Below are 17,314 nucleotides of genomic sequence, written 5' to 3'. Positions count from 1 at the left end.
GGTAAGAATACAACGGCCATGTATGTAGAGCGTTCGCCGCTACGAATTACCATTGCATGCAACATACATACACAATAAACCGTGTGTGCCACGATCGTATGAGTACGAACCGCGCAACACAACAAATTTCGCGTGTATACGTTCGTAACCAGAGCGTAACATACAATGCACCACAGCAGAACTTACTGCGTGCCAATTTAATCCTTAATAAAGTATTCCGTACAACACAACATACCACGCATTACGAAACCCCAATAAGACTGTAACGTATAAGTATTTAACGCCATGTACTACCCCAGCTAAGCTTTAAAGCTACAGAAAAAGTGGAATTGACTGAAGTTCGAAATGAAAATAACCTCTGGGATTAAAAGCTATTCGATAAAGAAGATGGTATAACGGTAAAGGAGTTCCTTTTTATCCAACTTTCTTATGCCAAGCCCTAAATTATATCTACATGCAGAAGAAAACTTTTTGAGTCAGAACTATCAATGTCATGTATCATTTTAGTGATCACAGTAACAAATTTATCCCTAATAAAAGTATTTTCCCCCACATGTCATATCAAAGCAAAGCTAATAAAGAATGATTTGGGAACGCCATGAACGTAATGGATTGATTGGGTAATGACCGCTTTTGATTAGTGAATTCAGGTACGAGCTGATTAGTAAATTAGTGTTCTCTACCGAAGGTAATTATATCCTTACCAGTTAGAATGCAAACTATTATTAACTAAAATCAAAAATAACTCCTGATATGTTTGGGGTGAAATTATCATCGATATATACATACTGAGAACTAATAAACTTATATTCAACTATTTCAAATTTCATTTGAGGACAAAGTCAGCAACGAAATAAAATACTAAGAAGCTTATTCAACGAAAGACTAGTTGACAAAACACGGTGTGAGGTACAAATGCGATTTGTATGAAACTTGCAATTGGCGCATAGGTGTCAACATCCGATTCCCAAAACATCCCACCAAAACATTATGAGCAAGTAAAGTTTACTTTCAAAAGTAAATTATTGCACAACTTCAGAATGAAGTCGGTTGTCGCACTTTTTATTTCAAGGGAATGGGTTGTACTGTGAGTCTTCGAGAGATAAACTATAAACTGATCTGTGTTCTTCTATCGGTATTGTATATCAAAAATGTTTTGTTGTCACTGTTCGTCAGTTTCATCTGACGAAGGACTTTGAGGTCAGATACTTATTTATTTAATTATTTATTTACTTATTTATTTATTTGAATTGTTGGTAATAATTTATTCCGCTGAGAATTAAGGCATCCATTTCATCTTCAATCTCTGTTTTCGTTTTATATCTGTTAGTAAAAAAATGCTCTGACAAAAGTCATACAAACTGTGACTCCACTTTAAAGCGGGATTAATATAAATATAGTTTTTAGACAAGCAAAATTGATCTAACCGATTTTTATCGTAACGCAGATACGATGATAGGTATAATAATTATGAACACTTGACAGAATTGGCCTCTATGATAAATGAATAGTTGATGTTTCACGTATGAGACTAGCTGACCGTGAAGGGATTCTCCTGTCAGAATCCCGCCGAATTAATTGACTGATGTAATGACTCGTGAAAACATTACCTCGTGTCATTTATTTACTATTAGACTTTCGCTTTTTCTTGAAGGTGTTATCAAATTCTCTCGTCATTGATGCAAGACGAAGCTCGACGTAAATTTACAAAGCCATCTGTCTTTCATCGACTGTTGAGGAACCATTTGATGTTTTTTCACTGATCACGTTTCTCTAAAATGCCATTGTAAATCTTCACCGGTGGAATGGGTGTTATTTTTGCTTCTCTTTTTGTCCCAATTTTCTTTTCATTCTCTTCCTTATGTGAAGGTAAAGGTTTGTCGGTGTTATCATTGCAAAGACTTTAATCACACACTGTAAAAACACCTGGGTTATTTTGTGTGACCCATCTGCTGAGTCAGCCATACTTTACCCAGAAATGGGTCGTATTGGTTGAGTTATTACGCAAGATTGTTTTCAATTGTGAAATAGCTCGATGAAAGTTTGACTTTTTGCACTGGGTCACTCTCAAAGACTTTTCTCATTGGATAAGTTATGTCATGTGACCACTATCAGCGTTTTTGCATGACGCCTTTCGTAGACGACAGCTGAACACCGTCACACAAATCTACAAATCATACGTAAATTCAGGACCAAGAAGGCAGTCTAAGTTGAATCAAAAACTTTGATGGGCTCTGAAAATGGACACGTTTGTTAATTCCATCCTTGATGACTGGGGTTTGCCAATGTAAATACCAATATTCAAAGGTAAATATACGCCAAAGTATGCTGACTAGTTCAGGCCACAGGTGCTCGCAACGTTTATTAGTTAAATACTATATTATAGTATGCCATTGTAGATATGATGATAGGCTAGGCCTAAGTAACATGTTATTAGTGCTGCGAGCGCCGTGGTTCAGACAAGGCCATAATTACCCTGATACAGTGATACTGATAGTGATACATAGATAGCTGTAATGTTAGACCTAACGTTTGGTCTTTGATAAAGCATAGGCCTAACCTCACTACGTAAGTTTAACTAAATACAACGTTAGAGGCTAAGACTAGTATAATGTTACTTGTTAATAGCTATCTTGCTGAACAGAGAGTTAACAGTGTGCTATTAAATGTAGTAAAACAGTAGCATAATCAGACTTTTTAGTGGGGGTGGGGTGGGGGAGAGCTGAAGGGTAGCAAGGAGTCTGTGCAATGGGAGGGGGACAAGATATGGGGAAGGGGTGTAAGGGGAGGGATAAAATTCTTGTATTTAAGGGGTGGACAAGATGTAAAATGGTTCATCATTTCTATCATACTAATTTACTTGTATGTCAATTTGGGGCGGATGGGGGTGACCAATTGGGGGCTTTTCCCCTACTGGTTATGCCACTGCAGTAAAATATGATATACTCCAACAAACAGTCTTTGCCAAGACTATAGTCGGTGTAATTGAACAATTGAAGTTAACTATATATGTCCTATTTTTATCTGTGGACTATAGGTAGCATGGTACACAAAAGCCCATTGGAAACATCCTGCTACAGACTATCTTGAGGAAAGATTGCCCGAAAACGATCCCATGCCTTTAAGAAACAAGAAGCAACACCGAAAGAAGTAAAGAAGCCTACACCTGTAAAGTGCAACATAAAAACAGATCCAAAAGGTACTAATACCATTATCTTGAACAGTCTACATACAATATACTCAGTAAGGGATAAGGGTCAATTTTTTTTAACTGTGTAGGCTAAGTAACTGATATTCCTACATCCTCAGTCATTCCTACTGGTATGTAATTAAATCGCATAAAATGTCATGATGATTTTTCACTTATAACAGTCAGGTGCCAAGTTAAGTTGCTTGAACCTTAAACTTAGTATGTAGGTAGCCCTTTGTGAGTAGATGATCCCTCTATTTTTTCATGGAGGTCCAAGGTTATGTGAGGTCAACAGAATCTTAAATCTGCTATGGTAATGATTCAAGTGAAAAGATTTGCTAATTATTTAAATTAGTGACAACAGAATTAAGTGTGCATTGAAAGCAGCAATTTATTTTCTTTCTTCCAAAGGTTGGGACCAATCTTTCTCAATTCATGGAAGATGAGCTTAAGCAAGATAGAACTCGAAAGCAGCCATTCGTCCTTGCATTTGGTGATAGAAGGTGTCCGACTCAGTCATTTGTGATCATCGAAGGGGTTGCTCTGCCAGCAACAGATTTGATTGCAGCTTTTGATATTTGTTTCAAATCATTGTACTTGTTTGACATATCCTACCCCTGCCAGTGTCAAACAACCTGGGAATTTATACACAAATTCCTCTTTAAGCTTAGTGAAGGGAAGGGAAAGGTACGACATCCCCTTCAGTAAGAAGCCTACGTGTTTTTTTAAGTAGTCAGTAAGAGAAAGAAAGGTATGTAAACAACTTTGTCAAAAGTCGTGTTTAATATGATTTATTTGTTTTTTTTTATACATTGTAACCTTTTATCGTATAATTTTCTCAAAACACATATAAGGGATATGAACATATCTCCTGTAAACCTTGGGCAGTGCAACATTAGGTTAACACTTAGTTCATGGTCATTAACATGATGGGATGATTACATGAGGTTTTTAATTTACATAATGTGACAAAGTTGTTTTCTATTTATGTCTGCATGTTATATTACCTTGAACAAGGTTTCATTTGGTATTTGTTATTGTTAAGTTTAGAGGGACTAAAGAAGCAGAACTGCCTCACAAACAGTGGTGCAAAACTAGTGTTCCAACCATACATCATACATGCACAACTAGCCAAAAGCATGACTGATGTACATTTTTTGCCTGAGCAACTGAAAATTTTATACATATTGTAACATATTGGTGGTGCAAAAATATTTATTCACAGTGTTTCCATTTATTGATGACTTTTGAGTGATTATAACTCTTGTACTGTATGTTATAAACAGCTTTTCCTCATTCAAATCTAATGCTGTTTAGGTACAAGAACTACTGAGGAAATTATCACCTTTGGGATATGCTTGCAAGATTTTATTAATTGGCAGCTGGCCATAGGGTTTGTCTTGCCCCACCAACCCACTGCAAAATATGTTTGATATTGTCTTTGACTTTTGACATTGACAAAGCCCCCACCAAACATTGAGCTTTCCAAAATATTTGATTTCTTACAGCCACCATTGATGTACTACATGTCTTCTTTGTATACCTAACATTTTATCCAATTGATAACTATGGAATGTTGTTTATTTATATTCTTTAAAAACAATTAGAAATGCTAGCTAATAATCAAATTACTACAGTGACTAAGGATACAAGTAGAGAGTGAGTGCATGCTCCAGTCTTGATTAACTTAATATTACAAACACTGCAGCAAACCTAGCTGTGAGATCAACAATTAAAGTCTTTCAAGTAGTACAGAACATATTCCTCAGTGAACTAAAATTTGTGCACATGAATAAATGATCAGTTGTTTTGGTTAAGTATGTCAGGATTTTAATGAACATTGCTTAGTTTCCAATGATTCTCAGTTGGTACATTAGACTTAGCCTATGTTCTTGTGTTCATTGTTTGTTTAGTTTTATGGGTATCACATTACTCTGATTTTCAGTGTTACTATGATGTTCTAGTTGGAATAAAACAAAATGAATATCGATAATTATATGTGAAATAGAAGAAGTTGCATGCTTTATTGTAACACCACTTTGTGATTTGAATAAATTAATTTATCTTTAGGAATCGAAGTCTTATGTCATTTCTTTTATAGCCTTCCTGCAACTGCAAATGTAAATTCAGCTTTGACCCATTTACGTGGTCAATTTTTTTGACCCAATCTCCTGGGCTGGTGGAGATTGCACTAACCACTGGGTCAAAAGCTGGGTCAAAGTAGCATATGGGTCAAAGTAGCGTATGGGTCAAAATAACCCAGTTTTAGGTCAGATGTCAAATGACACAGATCCTTGGTCAAATTGACCCAAACCTGGGCTGGTGGAGATTCCACTAAGTTGCTGGGTCAAATTTGGGTCAAAAAATGACCCAAGTGTTTTTACAGTGCAGGTAAATTTTCAAACTTAGCTTTTTGTGATTCTGTCTTATCTTTCAAAAAATTTATCGATCAGTTTAAATGATTTTCCAGTCTATTCAAACACTTAAATTAAAAGGTTTTCATCTTCTTCAAACCTTATGAATGTAGTAGACCGATGATTTTTTTTATACTTTTTGTTTGTTTGAAGATCAATACATTGCAAAAAGTGGGTTATGGATCAATAAATTAATGCGAGATGATATCTTGCACAAGAACAATGCAATGCTCAAAGCATGCATAATAAAACCTATACATCACCGATGCTCGGGTTATGGACATTTAGATGCAAGGGGAAACAACTGAACAGTAAAAAGATTTCTTTTTTATTATTTAATTTCTAACTCCATCATCACAGACAACGATGCTCCAAATACAGCGATTATGGTCCTATGGGTATAATAAAGGGTGTTGTAGTGTCAAATGGATCCTTTCAAACGTAAATTGCTCAGTTTGTAATAACTTTTTCTCACCTCCACGGCGTCAATAAGCTCCTAACCTTTCCTTAAAGTTTTAGCAAGGGACTCGTCCACTTCTGATACTAAGTCAATGAAAACCTATCTTTCACTGTCACAGATAAGAAATCTATAAAAAAAAAACTCTCTTACCATAATGCAACGAATTAACTCATGGGCATGTCATGTTTCGTTCTGGGTATACAGCATTGTTGTGTCATTCAACGAGTCAGGAATTTTTTAATAACTAACGCGTTATGCAATTCAAAATTAAATTGAATATATGAATTCAATATCACGATATCATCGCTGGTGTTCAAGATTAAGAGAAAACTCATTTTGATTAAGAAACCTCTTTGCATAGATTAACTAAGGGTCTTTTTTATTTCCTAAGGACTTGAAGGTTTAGTCCATCTTGAATGTGGTGCAATTTTGAATGAAGTTAAAAGGCCTTAAAAAGAATACATAATTGGCATCCCTATATCTAGCTACTTTCATATGACGAGGTGTAATGGAGAGCGCATCTGTTTTTTTTTTCGGGGGGTATCATATGTAATCTTCCGAATGTTGAATTGTATATTGACTATTTAGAAATATGTAGGCGGGTCGTTCCTTTACTTACGTCATCTTTCATCATTTGTGCTCACATCAAAACGTAAGAAACAAATCAATGAATACAAATAAATGACTACGCCAAAACAAAATTATCCTTCCAAAAAGATTACAATAGAACTGTGTCTAACTTTCATAACTTATCAGAGATGCCATCAATCTTATCATCAAGTGAACTTAAGCAATAACTTTGACAGTGTGAATCATTCTATTATGTCAGGTAGACTTGACGGACTCAGCATACAAGGTACTGTGGGGAATAGATCATTCTTGTCAGGCAGAACAAAAGTTCTCTCAACCATCGGAATAATTTCCAAACTACGTTAAACCGTGGACAAGATCCATAAGCTTCCATCAAGCTTCGTCGTGCAGGCGTCTCTGTGGAATCTGCCATGTACAACATTCATATTTAACATCTCATACAGTATGACGTTTTCATCATGCGCGTGATATGAAAACCATGAGTTTTCACTCCAAACACCCTTCTCCAATTAATTTTGCCATTAGCATGCTTAGTAAACATAGATGACTCAGAATGTGCTAAAGATAAAATGAGGCAAATAATGAGTTAACGATAATAATATCGCCGTACCACAGTATAGTAAATCTATCTATCTATCATCTCCCCGATGCTTGGTGGTAAAGTAATCAACCCACCCAACAATGACAGAAAGTAGTGGTCACCTTTTACTCCCAATGCTGAACACATCTCAAACTCCCTCTGCTCTAGCTGCATATACCATTTCATAAATATGCACATTCATGGAGTATGACGCTACCCCATCATGTCCACGCCCTGATTCTTTCTAGGTTGGATTACTGCAATGTATTTCTTGTCGGCTCAAATAAGAAACTGGATATTCAGAGATTACCTTGTCTTATAGGACTTGTGCTGTGAAACTGATTTACCAAGCCACTAAGGGTGGTCATGCATCCCCATGTCTTCACCTATGACCAGTGATGTGTGTCCTACGCGTCAGCCAAAATAGTGTATTGATCTCAAAGTATGTCTTACATTTGGTAGCGGTGGATTGGTCAACCTTAAACGAGGACTTCTCGGTCTGACATTGCATTATGTTAAAAAGTTTAGCAAACGAAAAGCAATTACTGCTCCGTCAGATCAAGTGAAACTTGATTTGGTCTTTATACCGGGATTCTTCGGCTTGGGTAATAAAGTGACATAATATACTAACTAAGCTGTGAAGCCAATTGGTAGGTTATCCAGAGATGCGCAGATTAATGATACACAGCTGATTTCATTACTATTTCTGCAGCACTATTGCCATTCGGAAAAACATTTCAAAGTTTGATGAGCTTTCCATGCAGCTGGAAGTTCATCAGTTAATGTATTTGTCTACATTTATAAGAATTATCCCCCAACATTGAAATATTAATAGTGAAATAGGAGTTTGTAATCTTATAAAGGTGAGGGGACTTGAAACTTCTATCTCTGCTCATCAGATGAGCAGTTAGTCAAGAGAGATTTCTTTCTTTGACAAATTGTGTATCTGTGAAGTTGGTTTGACTTTTAGATTTGCCAATCACAATTTCAGTTTCAAAACAACCTCCTCCCTGAGTGACAGAGTAGCCCCTTATAGTTAAATTTATTTCCCAAGTAGTAATTTGATCGCTCTCGAGTATATGGCTTTGGTATAAGGTGAAATCAGTTTGGTGTTGATGTTTTTACGACCATAAAGTAAATTAGTAATCTGCTTGAAGAGAGATAAATGGTTCCCGTAAATAAATATCACGTGCAGCTTGAAAAGTCCCCCAAACGAACGTCAAAGGTTTAACATATCGTTAACAGAAACAAAATCGTTAATAGTATCATTAATCTAAAACAAAGGAATTTGTGTGTTTAAAGGTCAATATAACGGATGCACCACATTGTATTTATAGTTTTAGTGATACATCGGATGGATACGGAAATATCCATGTCCAAGATATTCTGTATATTCATCGAAAACAGTTAAAGTATGTTATTTTCAGGTTATGCATGTACACAGGTGAAGTGGGCATAGCCCAATGATTAGTCTAATGTACACTATGCTCACTATGTCTATGTTCACTCACCTAGAGACAGGCAGTATGTTGTTACTTTGTGTGCGAAATAGTCTATTGACCTATGTCAATGTTGAAAACGTCCTAGATACAAGTAAGAAATACTTCGCGGCTTGCAGTTATGGACATATGAATGTTGATAAAGTGATTAAACGTTCATATAACACTTGATATAAGTATTTAATGCTTCCCGTATGTGTACTGTTTATACAGAGGTAGATACAGCTATGTAGTTCTTTTTGACTTTCATGTTGGATTGGAAGCCACCCGACATGTAAGTTGTAATCCATAAGCCCTTGCGAGTTTCTCCCACATTTGTGGTCGCTTAAGCGTCTTAAAAATAACTGCTATATTTTTTTTCATTATTATTATTATTATTATGACAAGTTTACGTTTATTAAATACCAGAATTCAATACTTTGTTCATTGAAATTAGAATGACTTGGACAAAAATACAAGTATCAAACAGAAACATTCCACATTGCTCGTCGAGATCTCCATTTTGTTGCTGTGTTGGTCATAGTCACATGCAAGGTACAATACGAAATTGGAAAGTTTCATTTTGTTATTTGAAATCAATATTATTATAGGATGTCAAGTTATCTTCGGTGCTTGGGGATTTTGAATTCGAATACCAACGGAAATCAACCCAAAAAGGTATTTTAAACCGCGACAACATTTTACGATTTAGTACAATTACGGTGTGTGAGTGACTTGCTTGAGAAACATTAATCTACCTTAAATACCGATAACAAAGACAAAGGAAAATGTATATACCAAAGGGAAAAATTTAATTAAAAATAGCTCTCTGTACGAAAGTTTTCTCTCAAGTTACAGTGTTGAAATTTAGTATTTGAAATTATTGACTGGTCGGCTCGAGATGGGGTAAGGACAATTTTACGGATGCAATTGTTTCCCTTGGGAATGACAGAATCTTGGGTTAGTAGTAATACTTTTCTTCAATAAACGTGTAACTAAATAATACGAAGAGAAATTCTGAGCAAAAGATGTTTCCTTGATCTCAACGAAACGTTGGCTATGTTTTTCATCACTTCTCACTTGAATCCAGGAAGCCAGGGAATCATGTGCTTTAACTTGTGGAATAAACGCAAGTCCCGATGCGTTTACGAGGAAAAGAAATCGAATTTGTTGATGAGAATTTGTTTTTTTAATATCCCCAAAACCTCCTCTGTGCCATTTCATTTCCTTCCATGTTGTAATGTCACAACATGTAAGCAAACACAGGCGAACAGCATAACAAACAAGACTGTGAACATAGGGTATGTTTCTTTGGGGTGGGAGAGGGGGGGGGGTTATGCGCAAAATGTCAAAGGTGTATCTCATTTCATCACTCCATACACATTTCTTCCTACCAGTGTTTATATCGCGATAATGATGTCGAATGCATAATTGTTTATGATAATTTGAAAGTAAAAGTTACATTTGTGGAACTGCCAACTTCGTGCTATCGTAGCAGAAAGCACAACACACACACATCTAGATTTAGAACCCAATGTGATTTGCTTAACATTTGCTTTTTAGATCCTAAAGAAACAAAACAGACAACAACAGGTTCCCATAACGATTCTAACCTAATAAACACCCATCTTGGGGGGAAGAAGAAAGAAGGCTATCAATATTACCTTTCAATTACACAGGACACCCTGAGAGACATTGCCTCATTTTATTAAAGAAAAAGAGAAGCTTGTTTACACAGCCAAGTTAGAAAGTGAATTGTTTTATTAAATTGCGATTCCTTCATTCCTTCCAAAGTTGAAACCATGACGGAATTCTATTAGCCATGGCCAATCAAATAGATACCATACGTTACTGTCTAATGTTGCGTCAAGTTTGTTCAATGAATTTGATTATCAGGGTATGGGAAACTATGCCCGATAGCATTTGTTTATCAGGGTAAGAGAAACTATGCCCGATAGCATTTGTTTATCAGGGTAAGAGAAACTATGCCCGATAGCATTTGTTTCCTATATTGTTATAGCGTCCCTTTGCGATGAGCAGATATAACCCTTTTGGATGCCTGGTTTTCATTGGATGTATATAACGGCAATCAACTACTTCATTATATATATATTTAATGTGTAACGTAAATGTTGATTGCTGGTCGACACTATTGATCATAATGTTACACTACTAAGGTATACATAATATTTCACGTTTTTTTATGGTATGCACTCGACGATTATGAATGTTGGGAAGTATTACATTATACATTACAGCAGTTTATATTACATATAAGGATTAAACATGTGATGAATATTTGACGCTTTGGGTTATAATGTTGCCTTACTATTTACGTAATATGTCCCGTATGGATGTAAGGGAATTGAAATATTACGTAATGCATTATACATGGTAGGCATCTTATAAAATATTACAGACGCTATATGACACGTGATGGCTTGTTACTGAGAGACAATGTGTATCATATTCGTATCAAATTATGTAATAATAATAATTATAATATGTGACAGTCAATTGAAACACATGATATATGGTGTATGATATATTACAGTGATATGTAAAGTGTCATGAGTGATGTATGATCGGCACGTCAGATATAATAATATGACCGTATGTATACTTCACATATTTAAATACTAAATTACATATTACACTGAGAATGAAACTGCTTGGTGGATTTTCGAGAAGAATAATTTGATGCCATAAAACGAAATGTTTAATGCATTTCTGGTTTTTATGAATGTAATGTCGTATTCAAGTAATCCATATATAGACTTAAGGATTGGTGTCTGTCCGGCAAGGACCTTGTTTGACTGTGGTAAGCAAAACATGTATTATGATTGACCTCTGGTCCTAGATCATATGATTAATTACATAGGTACCAAAATATTTATTAATTACTTTGAAACCTGATCGACTGCGTGAATTATGCCAAGCTTTATTTTCATATTGCAATTACCTGAAAGTTTTCTAATATTTCATACTAAATGACTCCAACTAACGTAACAAATGAAATGTTTGATTTATGTGTCAACTTGAAGGTACTGCGGCATAACATGTCTTACTATACGTTTCGATTACCTATATGTAGCTTCGAACAATAAATCCCCTAGTGGGATTTAAAACATGTTTTGAGAACGAGATATCTGATTTATTCCTAACATTCTGAAAGCATTTCTGCTGAGACGAAACATCTGCTATCATAATTGTGATTAAACCTCTGACGCTGATAGCTACAAATGAGTGAGTGAGCATACTACGTCATCATATAAAATATAACTTTAAATATGATACTTAAAGTTTTCGTGAACAATTTATACGACCGACGGCAAGATCTGAAACTGTAATAACATGTTTATGGTATGAAATGGAACAATGAGAGACAGATTTAACTTATGTTTCAAGTTGCCTCAGCATTTGATTTATGAACCATTTTTTAGAGGTTGTAGAGTGTGAAAATACAGTAATATATCAATATAGAAATAACGAAATGGATGTACGTTGTTAATAACAAATTAAAGTGCGGTCATAAGAATTTTACCGAGGTAATACTACCACGACACCAACAACAACAATAACAAAACAATTATGGAAACAAGAATCATGAAGATACAGATATATGGACGAAGAATTTGTAAATAGTTAGACAATAAGAGAACATTAATTGAACATAAATAATGTATCCAAGGATTATTATGAGAACAGCATTTATTGTCAATCACTCTCATCAAGAAGTATAAAGATGAATAATAAATACCTTATTTACGAAGGATACCAATTTTCCTCTTCGATTTTTTTTTTGTTGTTGTTTCTATCATATCATTTTAACGAAGAGGAAAGTTAGCATTCTTAGTAAATATGTCATTTTTGTGTGTTCATCTTCATACTTCTGATGAGAGCGAGTGACAGAAATGTTGTTCTGATACTGACGATGATCAAACGAGTGCGTCAGTAGGTGAGAAATGTCATAGCATAACTGTGGTAAGAAGTTTTATTAAAACGCTATATAACAGCCAGTGAGCCATCAACAAACACTGCCATCAATGGGTCACGCTACTTTTTCATATAAAATAAATGACATGGACGCAAGATATCACAGTTTGCTTTAAGGGAAGCAAACAACTAAATTCCTAAAGGTTATATTCCACACACTAAAACAGCTCGTTTCGTTCCTTTTATCACTTTTTCCAAAGTCCAATGCAGGTTTCTTGAACAGATGGAATATTCATATTTTGTTTTATTAATTTTTATGGAGGAAATGAAAAACGAATGAAATCGTACTAGTATTTCTAAGACAAACATCACAGCTTTATAGCTTACAGACTTTAAACACTGATTTTGATGGCTTATAGGCATCTCTTCAGATATCAGACACTGGAGCTGATCTTCATATTACTAAGTAAATTACCTGGTGTAGATAACTATCAGCTCAAACATCTTTTATCGAAGGTATACACATTTATAGAATTTACATAGATCACTTGAACAGAATACCTTGTATTAAATTGGTGGAGGATTGAATACTCTTAGACGATAAATGTTTAAATACAAACTTTGAAAAACACTCAAACGGTAAATGTTTAAATACAAACAACGATACTTTAAAATCAGTATATGTACATTACAAGCTTCCTTACATTTTCAGTAGGTGTGTACTACTAAGGCGATCCCAATTGTACCGCTAATTAGAGATTTTCAATGATATAGAATATGGTTTACTTTCACATTTTACTTCATTCTTCAGGTCTAGTCAGTTAGTTGTCTGAGACTACGTTCCATGTAACAGATGAAAAGGAAGGAGAATTGGAAAGTTATAGAATTCAATCCCTAAACAATGCAGTTTCCGTTTACACAAATTATCGATGAATATCGGATGGATTACTTGTTCACGATTGATTTTGAGGTCAATTTTGTAACTGTATCCGTTTAATTCCACATCTCCCATTATAATACTTTACAGTCGCCTTCTCATTGTATCCATATAACATGCGTTATAATCGTAACTGAATTTACTAAAAAAATTATTAATTAGACGCTGCAGTAGGTTGTTGGGGTAATTGATGCATGGCACTTCTGATATTAAGCTACTTAACATTATCATGATAACCATAAGCCGTATACTATAAGCTCTTGTTTATATAATTAAGGCTACTCGCGCTGTTGAGACCTTCATTCGTCCGTTTATTTTGTTGGCTACACTTTGCTGCGTTATAAGATAGACTTATTATTGATGCCGCTCTGTCATTAACGTTTGATTCAAATAAAACAAAAACTGTTAGCAAACTGCTTATCCACTAAAGAGCCTGTGTAAGAGAATGTGTAAAAGTAAGAGGGTCTGACGTTTCGATGTTAGCAGGATCTTCTTTAGAGGCTCAACAATCAGGAAGGTAATGACTAATCGTTCTTCTGCTCCCCCTCTCCCCCCTCCCCAGTTCCCCCTCTGTCACACCTCTTCTCCTATAGCTCTCTTCCACCCCGTTTCTCCACACTTTCTTGTCTTTGTCGTTCTGCAATTTATACCCCACCCTCTTCCCTTAATCTTCTCTTTGTCCTTCTACGGTTGATCTCCTACCTCTCGTCTTCCCCTTATTGGTTCCTTTCTTTTCTTTTCTTCTTCTCTCCACCTTTTGTCAACTAATCCTCTTAATCTTCTTATATCAATCTCTTTTGTGTTCACCCTGCTCATTAAACTATCTGTATTTTGTGCTTGTATTTTGTCCCTTGTAGTTTTTGTAATACTTGTTATTCAGTCTCTGAAGAAGATCTTGCTAGGATCGAAACGTCAGGTCCACTTACTTTTACACAAAATTTTATTAAATTTATCAAAATACTGTGTCATACTGTGTCATACTGTGTCATACTGTGTCATGCTATGAATTCTTACGCTAAATATCTTTAGCATTGCACCCAGTAAGAACAGTTCAATAGTTAGGTATGAAATGCCACCTATAGTAAAGCTTAAAATTTGCTGCCGCTTAAAAGGAACATGTTTTTTTTTTCTCGAACACACTGACCATTTAAGGGTTCACCGAAGACATATTCTCCAAAATAACTCTCTAGTAGAAACTGTTAGTTATCCGGAAGAAATGTGATAGATAGAAGCAAGCTTTAAAATGGAACATTCCACATTTATATAGATATGAAAATATGGAAATGATATTAATCTAATGTATTAACAGGGAAGGTTATATTCCGGTGAAATTACTTTCTTGTTAGTTTGTGACATTAATGTTACAACTGATTCTAAACATTTAGAGAAAAGGATCAACAAAATCATCTCACACTGAGCGTAGACCTACCATACTATTCTATGGTACAGGTATATAACCTAGCTTTATTTGTAAGGAAACTGTCTTCTCCAGAAGAAAAGTTCAATATTTCTTTTAACATTCATCAACAAATTTAAGAATTCAATCTTATTTGTAATCTACGTTCTTCCCTCTTCTTATTCCGTTTTAATTATATAGTTACACATGGTTCATTAGTTCAAATAGGGTAACGCTTACTTGATATTGAAAATAAGGTTTAATGTAGTCTGCATTCTACAAAAGGTCACATTTCAGTAATCAAATTAAAATGATGATCATTGTTCTTTGTTTACCAGAAAAAAATGTCCAAAAGCATAAACCAAATCTAGAGCAGCCTTACTCTTAAGACTGCACACTAATTTAAATATTGCATTTAATATTACATTAAATATATAAAGACAAACAAAACATACTTTAGTCTAGGTTTGCAGTAAGTATAAACTAGGGTTGCAGTAAGTATTAAAACAAAACGTTTTGACGATACTGTTGTCTTACATTACAATTCGACATTGCTAAAACAAAAGGCAATTTACAAGAGAATTATGCAAATCTGGAAACTGATTATCATGCATGAAGTAATAACGATAGGATGATATGCCCGACGCACGGCTGACCTCATTCTTGTTGGGAGTATTTATCAAGGGACTCCCTGTACTAAATGTACAGATAGACATGATAAGATAACTTGAAAAGATTAATTGTGCAGCATCAAAGCTGATCTTCGTAATTACACTTGCTTAATTGGGTCACCTCGTAGAAATATTTGAGAAGATGCGAGGAACATTAATGCTTGAAAAAAGAGCATAATAAATTTAGATGTAGTAAAAAAAGTAGTAAGTAACACAGCAAAACGAAGCCATGAATTCGCTAACAACCTCTCGAGGATGTTTATTCCCTGTAAAAAAAATACAATTCTACAAAAAGATAACAACATATTACATTAATATAGAGTATCATTTGGATGTTGTTTACCAATAAGGATCAGTATACCGAGAAAGGCATGTACTGACAAAGTCTATTGGAGTATACCGAATCTCGTGGGGGCATTTTGGCCTACAAGTAAACTAAAATTACAACTATGGGCATTGTGGCTTACGCTTAAATTACAACTAAAAAAAAACAGTATTTGTTCAAGTCTCTAGTATCGTGGGATACACTAAGTATTACAACAGTAATATGTTAACATGAACAAACGTACACAGTTAAGTCTATAAAGTATATTTGTCAGGATGATGATACTTAAGAGCTACGGTAACACTTTTGTAGGCAAGGTCAATTCTCGTGTTGGTAAGGATACCTCAATGAGGAACATTTAACTGAGAAATTCCTTAATATACAAATTCATAGGGCTGGCTACTATCTCGAGAATTGTTCGGGCATCTTGACCTATGAGAAATACAATATTATACAGGCTAGTATAATATATAGGAAGAAGCCTATAGTCTACAAAATAACGTCAGGATAAAGTTAGCAGTTACCTATAAATGTGAAACAGTAATACGAAATATCTTTAAACGCGAATCATCGAGTCTAAAAAGAATGTAATTAATTGTGAATCATGTAATACGTAAAACATGAACACTTGCGTTTTCTGGTATCCAAAGGATAATGCGAAATACTTTAAAATCAGTGACCACGTCTGTAGTATTATATGGAGAATAAGAACCTTTAATTGATTTCCAAATGTATGCCTTGTAACATCTCGTTAAATATAAAGTCATTTTTTTCAAGTCGTTTGGAAAATATACAACGTTAGCAGACACTATTCCTTGACAACAGAATGTATTTGTGCCACGTTGTCTAAATTATAAAAATCGTTAATAAGGGAACTTTCCAGGTTCACGCAGCAGCATATCTCATTATATTGTGTGTATCCTTCATTAATATGCACCTAAAGAGAAGTATTTTGCATCTCATGAAATGTTTAGGCGGTGATTCAAAAAGTACAGTTATTAATTCCTATATATCTTTTGAAAGTTATTATCATCATTTTCCAGTATTTGGTTCAAGCAGCTGTTAGTGTTGATGTTTGTAAATATTCCAAGCAATAAAAAATCCCATATTAATGGATTTTAGCAGGTTTGCGAAATCAATTCCCTTTAGCAAGAAATGAAGGTAAGGGGGGGGGGGTGATGAAAACGTTTTTTGTCATAGTTTACATATCATTTTTGCATGATTACAAATGTACAATGAAGATCTGTAAAAAGTGTGCTGAGTAAGTAGGTGAAACTTTATTTGAAAGTAATTCTCGTAACCGTTCACTAGTGCGAGACTAGGCGACTAGGAGACT

The 17,314-nt window shown here is 34.8% G+C and overlaps 1 protein-coding gene and 1 long non-coding RNA gene across 2 annotated transcripts in view; one reads left to right on the top strand and one right to left on the bottom strand.

Moving 5' to 3' along the window:
• Positions 1-17,314, bottom strand: part of LOC139975934 (uncharacterized) — a 55,615-nt gene that overhangs the window by 15,772 nt on the left and 22,529 nt on the right. The gene's annotated exons all lie outside the window — the stretch shown is intronic.
• On the top strand, positions 2,012-5,579 carry LOC139975872 (uncharacterized). Its single transcript, XR_011795936.1, has 3 exons — positions 2,012-2,307; positions 3,038-3,199; positions 3,602-5,579. It is a non-coding gene; the product is annotated as an uncharacterized lncRNA (long non-coding RNA).

The sequence above is a fragment of the Apostichopus japonicus genome, chromosome 11 (assembly GCF_037975245.1).
Source record: "Apostichopus japonicus isolate 1M-3 chromosome 11, ASM3797524v1, whole genome shotgun sequence".
Taxonomy (NCBI): Eukaryota; Metazoa; Echinodermata; class Holothuroidea; order Aspidochirotida; family Stichopodidae; genus Apostichopus; species Apostichopus japonicus.
Note: the sequence above shows the minus strand (reverse complement) of the source record. Positions and strands in the feature narration are given on the sequence as shown.